Here is a 16,028-nt window from a genome sequence, read left to right as displayed (position 1 = left end):
ACCGGTACCGGTAAGGGCACTGGTACCGGTAAACCCTTACCGCCTCACTATGAGTTCCCTTTGCGGGACCCGACCTTAACGGCTCGTTTTACCAGCCGTTAAAGTAGGGTGCCTCAAAGGGACCTCAGTGCTAATTACGGTACCGCAATATGCAGTACCGTAATTAGCTCCTTCCCCATTCCCATTATGCCCTATGGGAGCAAAAATGGGAATGGGGAAGTGCCTTGGTGATTGGGGAATTACCCCCCCTGCTCGCCTTGGAGCAGGGCGGTAATTCCGCCATCCACCAAGGCGGACACGGTAAAATACCGGCGGCAACCATGGCGCTAATAGCGCCATGGTTACCGCCTACCGTGTAATGAGGCCCTTCAGGTTTTATACACAGCAGACTGACACAAACAGCATCGTTGTCAAGTAAACAAACCCCTGCTCCATTCTGAAAACTGAGCTTTCTTTTATACTTTTCAGAGCAAAAGAGTCGAGCCCCCTCCCTTTTCTAAACATGTCAAGGCAAAACTCTTCATTGAATATACTCGTGCACAAGGCAATTTTTCCTTATCTGTTTAAACCTTCAAAATGAAATACATTCTGGCACACATCCTACGATTTTCCGGGCCACACTACCCCAAATATGGTCATGCAGCAGCTTTCCTTGGCTAAAATTTCAGACATGGCCTAATTAACTGTCTGGTTTCAGACTGCTTATCTGTTTTTTTCAGGGCACTGCGACCTTGAATTGTTCAACTCTGGGCTAACTTATGCTGCTACTGTCTGCAGCGAGTCGCTTCATTTAATACATTCTATTTACTCATATAAAGGCATTGTCAGTTAAAGGCATTGTAGGTTACATAAATGGTAAAGTTCTTTTCTGTCTGGGCATAGTAAAAACGTAATCATTTTCCTGTTCAATTTTTATAGTATACATTCTGTACCTTGCCTACACACTAAACCATGATAAAAGCATTTTCGACTTTATAAATATAACACCATGGGGGGTACCCTCTACTGCATTCAGTTGTTGATACCTCATCTTCATTTCGGCACCTCCATTACACTTCCCTGTCTTGAAAGTTCTTGGTTGTTAAAACAGACTTTCAACTATATCCATGTCCACCCTCCTTGATACTTATCTAAAAAACATCCTATCACAATTCTACAATTTGTCACAAACTAAAGCATTGTTATTCTTAAAATAAAGCGTTTGTGTCTCTAAACTATTTTTATCTTCTTCCCTTTAAGCCCCATTTGCTTTCTCCATTTGCTTTAAACTAACTATATGGCTTAAATAATTTCCCTCGAGAGGTTGGTCAAGCTTTTAGATAACCCATTCACCCATTGTCTCTTCGTATGTCATATCTTGACTGCAACTCCCACCCCAACAAAATATAATCTCTCCTTCATCTTCTTCTTCGGCCCATGCATACATATAAAGTTTCAAACTGTATCTTTCCCTCTTGTTCCACACTCTTTCTTCTTCCGTATCTTCCACTTTACTCGTCTTAGTTTGGCATCTGTGGACCGTCTCTGTCCTGTCGCCTTTGTCCTTTCTTTTGAGCTGTTTTCACAGTCAGTCTCCCAGGTTCTTTGTTGTTTAGACCAGGAGTCAATTGTCTTTTTTTTCTTTTTCACAAAGAGTTCCTTTTAACTCAAGTGTCTCTCTTTCAATAAATACATTGTTCAAATGAGTCCAAAAGAGGGGATGTTTAAGCATGGGGACACAGGTTTGGGGGAGTCTTTTGCAGACACAATTCAGACGATCACTTTGCATCAGGCTTTCACTGAGTTTCTCTACGACCTCCCTCTTTCCTCACACGGTTCGACATTAATTTCCCAAGGCATACAGGTCCCTCGATATATACCTGTAATATAAACTCAATGAGTTTCTTTTATAAAATAAGCATGTCTCTTCTATTTAACACATTTCCTACCAAACCATTTCCTTAAAACCCCTCCTATTCACATTGTCATGAACCATCGAACTCACCCCTTCTGGGCCTCCTGGTCCCTGACACATCGGGGATTACACTCCATAATGGCTGCAAGCTCAGAACGCTGCTCACCAGTCTTCACGTTCTATGCAGCGTGCTCTATAAAGAGGCCACACCCCTGTGGCCCCGCACGTCTCAACGCTGCTGCTAGCTGTGACCGGACATGGGCTCTGTACTCTCCCTTGTATTATTCTGTTGTTTCCTGGTTCCTGGAACCCCTTCTTCCAATCTACTTTCCCTCCTTCTTATCCAGCCTTTCCCGTAATCCCTGAACCGCCTTCGCGTGCTCCATATCCTTTTTCTGAATTTCCTGGAGTTTTCCCTTGATCCCGGACATCAAAGCTGAACAAACACTGGAAGCCAAGGACAGCCGAGCGGGCTTGTATAAGACCCGAACCATACGAAAGAAGATTCCTCCTAAAGAAGTCATCAGGCAACGAAAACAGGTGAGAAAGGGGGAAACCTGTGACAGATTAAGACGCCACCTGACCGAAGTCGATACAGACATGGAGGCGGCCATCCAGGATCTTATGCGCGGCATGCAAGAACTAACGACCGAAGTACAAAACCTGAAAGCTGAGAACGCTGCGTTAAAACAAATGGTACTATCCCGTGACTCTGCCACAAAAGACAGTGGGCCTCATTAGGACCCAGGCGGTAAGGGGTTTACGGCGGCGTAAATAGCGCCGACCCTTACCGCCTGATTCCGAGGTCCCTTAGCGCCATGGCAGATTTAACACCTGCTTTTAGCAGGTGTTAAAATCCATGGCGCTAAGGGACCATGTTGTTAATTACGCCACCGTAATTTACGGTGGCGTAATTAACGCCTTCCCCACTCCCATTATGCCCTATGGGGCAAAAATGGGAATGGGGAAGGGTAAATGGGGATTGGGGACTTACCGCCCCGCCGACCTCGGAATGGGGCGGTAAGTCCGCCAACCACCATGGCGTAAACGTAGTTTACTCCATGATGGTAAAGGTACGACCCAGGCGGTAACTTACCGCCTGGGTCGTAATGAGGCCCAGTGTGCTATTGGGCGGCATTGTTGACAAATATGATGGCTCTGCAAAAACCCTCTGTGGATTCCTGGATTCATGTTTGGTCCACTTTACCTTTAAACCTTATTATTTCTCCACCTCCAGGGCTAAAGTGGCCTTTATTATTTCACACCTTTCCGGGAATGCATAAGCCTGGGCCACACCATTAGTTAATTCCGGAGATTCCCTCTTGGATGATTATGACAGATTCATTCAAGCATTTAAAACCATGTTTGACCGCCCAGAACAGGTCTTTAGTGCTCAAGAACATTTACTCGATTTCCTGCAAGGCTCTCAGGACATGCTCACTTATGTGACTCGATTCAAGCAACTGGCTAAAGAAGCGGGTTGGCCTTCTGAAGCTTGCTTCACTCTCTTTCGAAGAGGGCTAAATGAAGATATAAAGGATGAATTAGCCAGGATGGCACATCCAAGTTCTTACCAGGCACTTATGGATCTTGCTCTACAGATTGATTTTCGCATCCAGGAAAGGAAGGCAGAGAAAAGGAAGACCAAGTCACCCGTCCAGAAGAACCCCTTAGACCTCCTCGAAATCCGAAGATACTTCTGTTCCTACAAACGAACCCAAACCCATGCAACTAGGGGCCTTCCGTGGACCCATATCCCCCCAAGAAAGGTTGCAAAGGATCCATACTGGTTTGTGCATGTACTGTGCCTCGGACAAGCATTTAGTCAGAGAATGTCCATTAGCCCCTCCGTGGTGTTCGGGAAACGCCAGCTCCCGATCATAGATGGAGCTCAGTTTCGGGAGAGAGATGTAGGCTCCACATCTATACCATCCTTGAACTCTCCTGGACAAAACTCTCTGGTAATTTTACAGGCCTTTCTATCGCCATCCAAGAAGGAAACCTACCCCATTCTGGCATTAGTGGACTGTGGGGCCATGGGAATATTCACAGATCAAGAATGGGTCCTTAAACATCATATTCCGTACGAATCCCGGAATACCTTGCAACCCATATAAGCAATTGATGGGAGACCCCTCTCTTCTGGACCTATAACTCTTCAGACCAAGGAAATCGAGCTTGCAATAAACCATCATCGAGAGAAGATAAAGTTTGACATCATAAAATCTGCCCATTATCCAATGGTATTGGGAATGCCCTGGCTACATAAACACAATCCATACATCAATTGGACAGCAGGTTCCCTGTTCCTAGGTTCCGAATTTTGCATGTCTCATTGTCTACTCCTGCATCTCTCTCTGACACCATCGGAAGTTACAACAACCCAGCAAGGTCCTCTTACGGTCTCCAACATCGTCCAGGTTCCTAAAGCCTACCAGGAATATGTTGATGTGTTCTCTTCTGCTATTGTCCAAGCCTTACCACCCCATAGGCCAGAAGACTGTGCTATTAAAACCGAACCTTCAGCTGTGATTCCCTTATGAAGGATGTTTATTCTGTCTGAACCCGAGAAAAGGCCCCTTCGTGAATACCTAGATACTAACCTAGAAAACGGCACCATACGCCCATCCAAGTCTACAGCCGGAGCTTCACTATTTTATGTTCCTAAGAAAGACACCAAAGAGCTCAGACCTTGTCTTGATTATCGAGGTCTTAATTAGTGCACCCTTAAGGATCGTTATCCATTACCCTTGATCTCAGATATCCTGGAAGCCGTAGGAGGAGATGTAATATTCACCAAATTGGATCTCAGGGGTGCCTACCATCTGATCCATATTAGGGAAGGAGACAAATGGAAGACAGCCTTCAGAAGGCCCTTTGGTCATTATGAATACTTGGTCATGCCCATTGGACTCGCTAATGCTCTGGCGATCTTCCAACGCTTTATGGATCGGGTGTTTTTGGATATGCTGTTTCTTTTCGTCATTGTCTACCTGGATGATATTTTGATATTCTCTAAGGATCCTCTCAAGCATGAAGGACATGTTAAGGCAGTATTACAACGGCTACGTGAACACAAGCTCCTAGCAAAACCCGAGAAGTGCCTTTTTCATGTTTCCACTGTTCACTATCTAGGATTTGTCCTTAGCCCAGACGGCATAGGAATGGATCAATCCAAGGTTAAGGCCATACTATCCTGGCCAACTCCGACCACCGTAAAACAGATCCAGTCTTTCCTGGGCCTAGCTAATTTCTATCGGAAGTTCATACCATCCTTCTCCGAGATTGTTCAACTGATTATTGCCTTGTTGAAGAAAGATACTCCCTTTCATTGGACATCAGTCCAGGAGAAGGCCTTCCAACGCTTGAAAACAGAGTTTACACAAGCCCCCATCCTGGCTCAACCTGTTATAAATTGACCCTTCCTAGTGGAAACAGATGCCTCTGACTATGCCATTGGAGCAGTTTTGAAACAGGAACTCGATGACGGACTGGAACATCCTATTGCCTATCTTTCACAGACATTGACCCCCAGTGAAACTCATTACTCGTTTTTAGAAAAGGAACTGCTAGCCATCCGTCAAGCCTTCACTGAGTGGCGTCATTTACTTCTAGGAGCTAAACATCCTGTCCAGGTTTGTACGGACCAACGAAATCTCCAAGTATTACAGGCCCTGGAATGCAGGAACAGCTGTCAAGCCCGTTGGGCCTTATTCTCTGCCCAATACCAGTTCCAGATTCACCATGTTCTTGGAACACAAAATATAATCGCTGACGCCCTGTCTCGGTGTCCTGACTATGAACCCCCTGAAGACCGAACATTTCCTAAGATGTTTCCCCATACAATATTTGTAGCTCAGGCAATCAGTCTCCTAGATGAAGTTCGCATGCAAACTCAATCCTCGGAGCTCTGGAAAGACATCTCGAGCAAGAACCAGTGGAATTTGAAGACTAAACATGGATACTTGTTCAAAGATAACGCCTTGGTCATCCCAACACAAAAACTACAACAAAGGATAATAAACCTCTGTCACGATACCCTTTACTCTGGACATCGTGGTATTACCAATACCCTCCGACTAATACAAAGGCAATTCTGGTGGCCCGGAATGAAAGCTGACGTACAACTGTACATTCAGGCATGCTGTGTCTGTAATCAAAACAAACACAACAACAAAAGACCGGCGGGCCTACTACAGCAACCTCCACTACCAACAAGGCCTTGGGAATTCATAACTACAGACTTCATTGTGGAATTACCACCTTCCAGGGGATACACAACCATCATGGTCACCATTGACTTGTTCACTCATATGGCTCATTTTACACCCCTGTATAAACTGCCATCCTCGTCAGAACTTGCTGGAATTTTCCTGGAACACATATTCCGACTACATGGACTCCCTTCCAAGATCATATCGGACAGAGGGCCTCAATAGATTTCTCAGTTCTGGAAACACCTTTGCTGGATACTAGGAATTCAACGTGCCCTCTCCTCAGTTTATCATCCCCAAACCAACAGAGCTACAGAGCGTGTAAACCAAACCTTGGAACAATATCTCTGTTGCTTCACTACCAAGGTCCAGGACGATTGGTCCCTTTTAATACCAGTGGCTGAATTTGCTTATAATAATTCGGATCACTCGGCCATTAAGACCAGCCCTTTTTTTCTGTAGCCAAGGATTCCACCCTTCGGTTCTACCTTCTGTCCTTCCACATCCTACACCAGTTCCCACAGTCGAATCCTGGATTGAAACACTCATTAATGTACAAAGAGAGGCCAAAGAACAATTAGAGAAGGCCAGGACCCAGACCAAGCTGTATGGGGACTCCAAAAGAAGACCGAGTCCTTCCTACACAATAGGGGATAAAGTATGGCTATCCTCGAAGCTGCTGCCACGGCATCTGCAACCAAATAAATTGGCTCCCCGGTATTATGGGCCTTTTCCTATAAAGGAAATCATCAACCCAGTGGCCTTTCGACTCAAATTAACAGACTCCTGGAAGAAAATCCACCCAGTCTTTCATACATCCTTAATAAAGCCATACGTCCAGACCTCTCAAAAGAACCTCCGGCCTAACCCAGTGCTCGTCAATGACCAATTGGAGTATGAGGTCTCCAGAATTTGTGATTCCAGATATAGACGTGGCCAACTCCAGTACCTGGTGGAATGGAAAGGATATCCCGCCAGTGAACGGACTTGGGAACCTATCTCAAACTTAAATGCCCCCAGGTTACTCAGAAGGTTCCATCTCATACACCCGATCAAACCCGGCGGGATGGGTTTTCGGAGGAGGCTTGCTGTCATGAACCATCAAACTCGCCCTTTCTGGGCTTCCTGGTCCCTGACACGTCAGGGATTACACTCCATAATACTACCAACATGGCTGCAAGCTCAGAACGCTGCTCACCAGTCTTCACGTTCTACGCAGCATGCTCTATAAAGAGGCCACACCCCCGCGGCCCTGCACATCTCAATGCTGTTGCTAGCTGTGACCAGACGTGTGCTCCATACTCTCCCTTATATTATTCTGTTTTTTCCTGGTTCCTGGAACCCCTTCTTCCAATCTACCTTCCCTCCTTCTTATCCAGCCTTACCCGGAATCCCTGCACCACCTGTGCCTGCTCCATATCCCTTTTCTGAATTTCCTGGAGTTTTCCCTTGATCCCAGACATCGAAGCTGAATGAACACTGGAAGCCGAGGACGGCCGAGCGGGTTTGTATAAGGCCCGAACCACACGACTTCCTAAAGAAGTCATCAGGCAACGAAAACAGGTGAGAAAGGGGGAAACCTGTGACACACATTCCAGCTCTCATAACCTACCTCCTAAAATATCGCGAGACATTCCCTCTTATTGGACACCCCTGCCTCCTAGAGAAACTATAAGACATTTTCATTTAAACATTTCTTTTTTATGGGTCATTCCTTCCTCATGAACAAAATACACCCACATCTTTCGCTCTGTGTCAGCCGGCTAGAACCTGAGTTTGTTTAAAAATAGAACAGTTTGTCATACATAGGGCACATTTTTCCCTTGAGGGTGACACATGCAACCCTAAGGAGACAAAAATACCAATTAAAGAAAGACATCTTCTTCTTTTCTGGTCTTCTAGGCACATCCGTAGCAGATGACAGAAACGTCCTTGGGGATCCCCGTTGTCTGTAGAAAGTCAAAATAGGAGCAAAAGTCATTCGGGCACTGGCAAGGGGTCAAGTTTTCTTTCCAATTTCAACCCTTTCCTCCTTTTCTGCTATCAAAAAATACTTTCTGGATCATTCTCCCCTACTTGTTGGTGCACATAAACAACTATTTTCCAACCACCCCGCAGGATACTTAGTTTGGGCTTGGTTCCTTGATCGTTTTAGCTGCACATGCTTCCTGGTTAGCTGCAAGTGCTTCCTGGTTAGCTGCAAGTTTTGCTTCAGCTCAGCAGTAAATACTTGCTCCTTAGCAGCCATTCTTCCTTTTTTGTTCTTGTCTTTGGTTGGACCATGGCCTTTGCTTGTGCTTTGCGTTCATCCTATGAAGACAAAACAGAGGCGTTTTGCTGCACACCGTCCCTGCCTAACTTAATATAGCCTACCCCTGTTTTTCGAGACTATGGCACCAATTCTTACTATGTGCTTTCATTTTTTATCATACACAACAATGTTTGCATCTTCTAATAATTGCTTACCCCTATCACATCAACACAAAAAATAATTACTCACCTTCAATTTGACTTCTGTTTTCTGTGGTTGTCTGAAAGGCCCTGCTGTCATCTATTTCCTATTCTTTCCACACCAGATTGCACCGTATCTTGGGAAAAACAGTGAAATACTTGAAGACATTGGGCCTCATTACGAGTCTGGCGGTAACCGCGGCGGTAAAACCACCTGGTTACCACCGGACTCGTATTACCATTCCGCCTCCGTGACTCCCGGAAATACCAGGGCATTACGACCCTGGTGTCCTGGAAATCCCAGAGGCGGAATGGTGTAAATCCCCATTCCCATTGAGTCCCATAGGACACAATGGGAATGGGGAAGTGGAAACACCGGCACCATCTCGTGATGGTGCTGGTGTTTCCACGTCCGCCTGCAGGCGGGAGGTGTTCAACTCGAGATCACCTCCCGCCTGCAGGACTCGGGATGAGCGGTCCGGAATTAACAGTGGTGGTGGGTTTACCGCCACTGTTAATTCTGGACCGCTCTTACTACCTCTTTTCCTGTTACTCACCTGGATCCTCTTACTTTTAGTGCTGATCAATTGTGTGGCCACACCCTTTTAGCGTGAACTGGTCCCTAACTTTTATCTGTAAAATAAATAAAAATCGTTACAGGCACTCAAAAATTGTTTTTTAATTACCTCAATATATTTTCTTGAAATGGCTTGTGTGTGATTTTCCCTTGTTTGGTTGACCCATTTATTTGTAAGCCATGCTCCTTTTCTTGGTCTTCATGGTCACTGATGCTTTTTATTGCCCTACGCTCCTGTTTTGCTGTTGGCGAGGAAACCTCAAAAGTGCTATTTGTTTTCCAATGTTTTGATTTTTTGCGCGTTTTATGCTTTTGAGTTTATTCCCTATCCTTTTATTCATTTGCCATTTTGTTCCCTTCCTCAATTTTTCTTTTAATCATTTTTTATTTAAGATAATCAATCATTTCCATCTTTTCCCGATTTATTTTTTCTGATCCTGTGTAACAGAGGCCCAAAGTCTCCATAACATTTTTAATCCTTTATTCTAATCATCTCTTATTTATGCTGAGCATTTATTTCATTATTTTTTTCCATGTATCCTAAAACACACTTCCTTTCTTTTTCTGTGTGGTGCTGTAAGGACAATACCATTTCATACTCCATTAAGCCCTGTATGGCTGTATTGTCATCTATGACATTATTTAACCTAAATCTTTTTATCTGGACCATTACTGTCCTTCATGATTCTTATTTCATTATGTTTGCTTCTTAATCATTTGCCATGTTTCCCTGTGCTATGACTGCCTCTAATTACATGGAGGTCATCTGCCTCTTCCTCTTGTTCATAAATGTTTATGGCTTGCACCTGAATTTATTAAATATTTTCATTTCTCCACCAGTCACACAGCTGGCTATATTACCATGCTGCCACAATAATAGAATCCTTTAGTTTTCACCCAAACAATCTCATTGGCCTTCTGCCGTTTTCATGCCTTCAATATTATGCTTGTGTCTAAATGGTGCATTCCCAGATACACAAACATGTTTTCCTTGGTAACCTAAACACCACCATGATGCGTTCATGCTTTGTCATTCAATCCTTTCTTCAACCATCTGAATCCTATAATAATAGAATCTCAACTGATCGTCCTGAATCAAAAAGGTGTTTCACTATTTTGCAAAGAATGTTCGCCACATCAGCCGCCAAGGCCTCAAAAATTATAAAATGCTAACCCTGGTGTAACACCATTCAGGCTGTCCCATCATGCAAGGTGGAGCTCCTGAAAAAGGACCTTTAAGAGCTCCTCAAACTCCCATTCAGTACATTATACTATCCTAAAACTCCCCAAAAACAGGTCACAGAGGACCCACTAACCCCCTTCAACTTCAGAGGGCTTTCCAAGTCAAAATTAATAGAAAACATCAATCACATTAGACCATTCAGCTGCAAAGGCGATGCCTGCCCCTGCCCGCACGTTAGTTTAAACAACCCCTATAAAATCACTTGCTCCGCATCTCATGACGCTCACCTATACCTCCTTAAATCCCAACACTATTTCTGCAACTGTAAAACAACCCTTAGGAGTGTTCCTCCACTCACCCTTGTCCGTGCCATGCCAGGTCACATACTACAATCTGTTCTGTTGCACTTATCATTTGAGTGCCATTGCTTTTGCTTCACTATTCACTAATCCCATCAGCCCTTTCCTTTTCCCCACAAACTGTTTATTAATTTCCTGTGTCATTATCAGAGTTAAATTGGTCTACTGCGCTGCCATCCTCGCAGGCATCCTATCAAACAATCTTCACAGGCTCTAAAAAGTTCAGAGTGATGCTGTGTGAAACTCTCAGTATTCTCCAAAGGATATACATTACTCACACCAGGCAAACTGCTCACTGGCTACCCGTGAAGGAACAGTTAATTTCAAGATCCTAGCCATCACGCATCAATGTATGTCCCATACAGCACAAGTATATCTAACTGATGCTGTTAATAGAGTCAGTTCAGCCTGACCCAAAAGAAGTCACCATGTCACTCAACTACAAGTCCCTCTAACCAAAAGAGCTAATGCCAGAGGTCTAATCTTCCCCGTCTTATTCCCAAACCATGGAATGCTTCCTCTAGTGAACTTAGAGCAGAACAATCCCTCCTCATTTTTTCATCAAAACCCTCAAAAATACCTTGTTTAACTAACCCTATTAGTTCCCCCAGCGGTGTCTCTGTACGTATTCCCCCTGTTGCTTAATTAACCTCTATGCCTTGTGTTTACTCAATTTCTACTCTATCCGATGTAAGTTAAACATGCAACTCATCCATTGTAACTACAATATGTATTTGTTTGTCCTATAACTACAGGCAAAGCAGTGGCCATTTTCATTGTAATCTGCAAGCCTCTTCTTTGTAACAGCACCACGATGCCTAAGGGCTTCTGTGTGCTCTATAAATTCTAATGAATAAATAAATAAATAAAGGGTTTTTCATGCATTCAAGCCTTTCCTTTCTACTCGGAATTGCTCATTCCTTGCCAAAACTATAGTAGGCACTAATACTGGATCACTACAATGCCCCTTCTCTGGGCACTCATGGACAACTCCTCAATAAAAAATATATCTCACACAGAATAATGCCTCTAGGCCATACTGATTATTCCCATACAGAAGCCTCTCATAAGCAAGGAAAAAAAGCGCACTGGCTATCAGTAAACAAATAGGCAAGCTGGCTACGGCAATGCAATCCATGTGCTAATTCTTCTCTTGCTCAATGTGTTCCTGTACCTCCACCATTGCATCCTCTGTACTCACGCCAAAAATGCCCCTGGGCTGATGTGCTCCTACATGTTTAAATAATTACCACTGAAAGATGCCTATTGAAATTACACCATAGCTGACATATTTTCCTCAAAGACTGCTAAACAAATGCCACATCTATAATCCAAAAATCTGTTTTTGCTACATGGATACACAGTCCCAATGTCTATCAATTGACCTAAAATCGTTTTTTTCTTGCCATATTTCTCCTTGAATTCCAAAACCCTAGTGCCACTTAACTCTTCTAAACACATCTGATCATCCTCTAGGGCTGTCCCACTGCGAAACACATCAATTTTTCTGATTTGCAAAAATATTTCTTATTTTTAGGTTGACACCTTTTATTCCCAGGTGCCTCTGTGTATCCTGTGTTTGCGTATTGCTGAGCCTATATGTACGGTCACTTACTCGGCCTCTACAATAAATTCATTTTGCATGTAATGCACTTTATTTTCAAAATAGATGCAACGTATAAAACACAACTCGCTTGAGCATTTACTAGATTACTAAATAGTTTTCATCTAACAATTACACCAGCTGTACACATAGCTGATACATCCATGCATCATGCAATGCTGTATCTCTCAACTGACTTAATCTATGGTTCTCGAGGGTGCTCAACCTATCAGTGCTTTAAAGTAATACCACTGAATATGTACTGCCAAATAAGATGACATGACATCTTTGTTCTTTTCAATGTGTCTTTTTACCACACATTTTAAAATACTGTGGGCCTCATTCCGAGTCCGGCGCTAACCAATGGCGGTAGTAGCGCCTTTGTCGGCACCGGACCCGTACCAGCACCGCCCTGGTGGAATGGGAAATTACCGCCCTATTCCGAGTTGACCAGGGCGGTAATTTCCCATTCCCCAGGGCTCTTCCCCATTCCCAAATGAGCCCCCATAGGACTCAATGGGAATGGGGAAATTGCAAATAATGGTGACCGTACTTTACGGTCACCGTTATTGGCTAAAAAGCCCCTTTGCGCCCTCGTCCCTAACGCCTGCTAAAAGCAGGCGTTAAGGACAAGGGCGCAAAGGGAACTCGGAATGTGGCGGTAAGGGATTACCGGCACCGGTCTCGTTAATGGTGACCGGTATCCCTTACCGCCATACTCAGAATGAGGCCCTGTATCTAGTTTATCGCCCTGCTTACAAAATGACCACCACGAGTCATAATGAAACATAAATGCAGAATGTAATGACCAAATCCAAGCCTTGCGCTTTTCAGCCATCCCACTAAAATATTCAGCTGCTGTCTCTCTTAATAAATATCCTCTTACCGCTGTGTTATTACATGGGCAAGCTGCAACTACACTTATAAATGCTTCCAACTTCCAAGTGTGGGCATTTATTCCATAGTGCGCAACAATGCTCAGAACGACCCTTCGCATCTGTAATCTGTATTGACACATTGTTTTTAGTAAAATAAAGCCTGTCTCTTACTGCACTCGCTTGTATGCAATAAGTATGGCCTTGCAAAACGCACAAAACATTTTGCATTTCTTTCAACATGGAGCGATTGCTTAGCTTGGCAGTGTTATCTCAAAGAACTGCTATTGCGCATTCCTGTCTTGATGAATCACTGTATTCACTCTCATGGGTCATCATTAACCTTGCTTCTGGGTAAATGAAAGCATTTTTCTTTTCTCGAGTATAAACTTAGTTGCATCCTGCTGAACTATTCATTCTCAATTGTGTATTTTCAAGCAGCTGCTCTGACTTTATTTTTCATGCTAAACAAAATATACTCATGTTTTTGTCATCTCAGAAATGCAAGCTAAATTAAAATATAAAAAACCCACTATCTTTTAAACCACAGCATGCAAGCCCCAAACAGAACATTCCAATGAAAAAAGCATGTTTCACTTCAGCAAGACATCCTTGTCAACATCTTTTGAATTGAAATGCAAATACAACCTCGACAAGCATTTCACCAGGCTCTGTTTTTGCCTTGAGAATCATTCACTCATTTCTTGTCTAAAAACAATTATCTTGCGCACCTCACAGGCTCACAGTTTGTTTCTTAAGTCATAAATTACTATAATTTCAACTAGACTTTTCCACCCTTCACAGTTAAAATGTACTTCTGCACAGTGCATTCCTTTCCTCAGTGTGCTTAAATGCGTGACAACAGAACTTCTATAAATCACTGTAACTCCGTCATTTTAATGCAAAACTCTATCGTTCTTAGCGCGATTCATTAGTTATCTTGTCTAGTACTAGGAAATCATAAATTTAACTCCATAGTTGCTAGTTTGAATTTGTTGTGATGGCTACAAGTGCAACCGCTTTTTACACTTATCTCAGAACTGTTTGGCTTTTTTTTAGGTGAAATCACTACGAATTTGTGTGTCTTAAGTCATAGCATCTGATCATCTACATTATTGTTATTTTTTGGCATTTTCAAAAACTTGGCTGAACACCAAATTTTTAGATTAGCTTAAAAATATTATTTTATATTATTTCCAATGTTTTACAGTGCACACAGACAGTTACGCCATATAATGAAACAAATGAACAGCCATAACATATAACAAATTAGACACACAACAGAACATGACATGTGACAAAAATCAGACAGACTCCAGCCAGCTACATGAATATCTGCCCCTAAATATGTGGTTTTCTTTACAAAACACGAGTTCACCCCTTTCAAGGAATCTTTAAATTCTCTTGGTCTCCTCATCACCCCGTTAACTGGGCTCTGGGTGCAAAATTCCATCCAGCCGTCTTTAAATGCTAGGCAAATAGGCGTATCCTCTCTCTCTCTGGCATTATCCCCGGTATCTCCTCTCCTCGGATATCTTCCTGGTATCTCTCTCTTCTCAGGTATCCTCCTGGCATCTCTCTCTATTGCTCGGGTACCTTGAGTCAATATTTTTTCCGTTATATATACACATTTTACTCTTATTCTGATGTTATTTTTTGTTCATATCCCACCTCCCTCCGTTACCTTTTGCTGGGGTCCCCCATGAATACTTTACACTTTTGATTTTTAAAATGCTGTTAATTTCTTGTTTTTTTCCCAAATATAGACTGCCATTGTTATTTTTCCCTGAAAAGTTACCACAAATATATATATATATATATATATATATATATATATATATATATATATATATATATATATATATATATATATATATATATATATATATATATTCCCCTTTCTGCCATACTGTTCTCCCTCCCTGTGTCCCTGTCCCTTCTTTTCCATTGGCTAGGGCAGCTGCAGTCTGCCCCATCCCTATCATTATTTTCTACCCCCTTTACTGCACTCCTATCTAGGGCAGAACAGTATGGCTCACCTTAGTCTCTTAGTCTTGACTGTCCATGTTCTTTTCGGCTTGAAGAGATGTACTCTGTTCAGTAATCTGATCCGTCTGTTCATCATCCTATCTGTCCTGGTTTGGCTGGCTATGTGTAGACATGGTGCTAAGACCCGATTGTGCTTTTCTTCACCCCTTCCATTCTATCAGACTCTCCTGGACATTCTGGGGCCCTCTGTTGCTCTGTAGGGCTCTGTGGCATTTCAGCAAAGTATTTCAAGCATCAGGCAGGGAGACAGAGTCAGGTTCACAAAAGACTTCATGTTTTATTCACACCAGACTGACACAAAAAGCATCGTTGTCAAGTACACAAACCCCTGCTCCCTTCTGAAAACAGAGCTTCCTTTTATACTTTTCAGAGCAAAGGAGTCGAGCCTCCTCCCTTTTCTAAACATGTCCAGGCAAAACTCTTCATTGAACAAGGCAATTATTCCTTATCTGTTTAAACCTTCAAAATGAAATACATTCTGGCACACATCCTAGGATTTTCCTGGCCACACTACCCCCAAATATGGTCATGCAGCTGTTTCCCTTTGCTAAAATTTCAGACATAGCCTAATTAACTGTCTGGTTTCAGACTGCTTATCTGGTTTTTCCAGGGCACTGCGACCTTGAATTTTTCAACTCTGGGCTAACTTATGATGCTACTGTCTGCAGCGAGTCGCTTCATTTAATACATTCTATTTACTCATATAAAGGCATTGTCAGTTAAAGGCATTGTAGGTTACATAAATTGTAGAGTTATTTTCTGTCTGGGTATAGTAAACAAAAATAATTTTCCTACTCAATTTTTATAGTATGCATTCTGTACC

Source organism: Ambystoma mexicanum, chromosome 11 (assembly GCF_040938575.1).
Source record: "Ambystoma mexicanum isolate Mex_15411 chromosome 11, UKY_AmexF1_1, whole genome shotgun sequence".
Taxonomy (NCBI): domain Eukaryota; kingdom Metazoa; phylum Chordata; class Amphibia; order Caudata; family Ambystomatidae; genus Ambystoma; species Ambystoma mexicanum.
Note: the sequence above shows the minus strand (reverse complement) of the source record.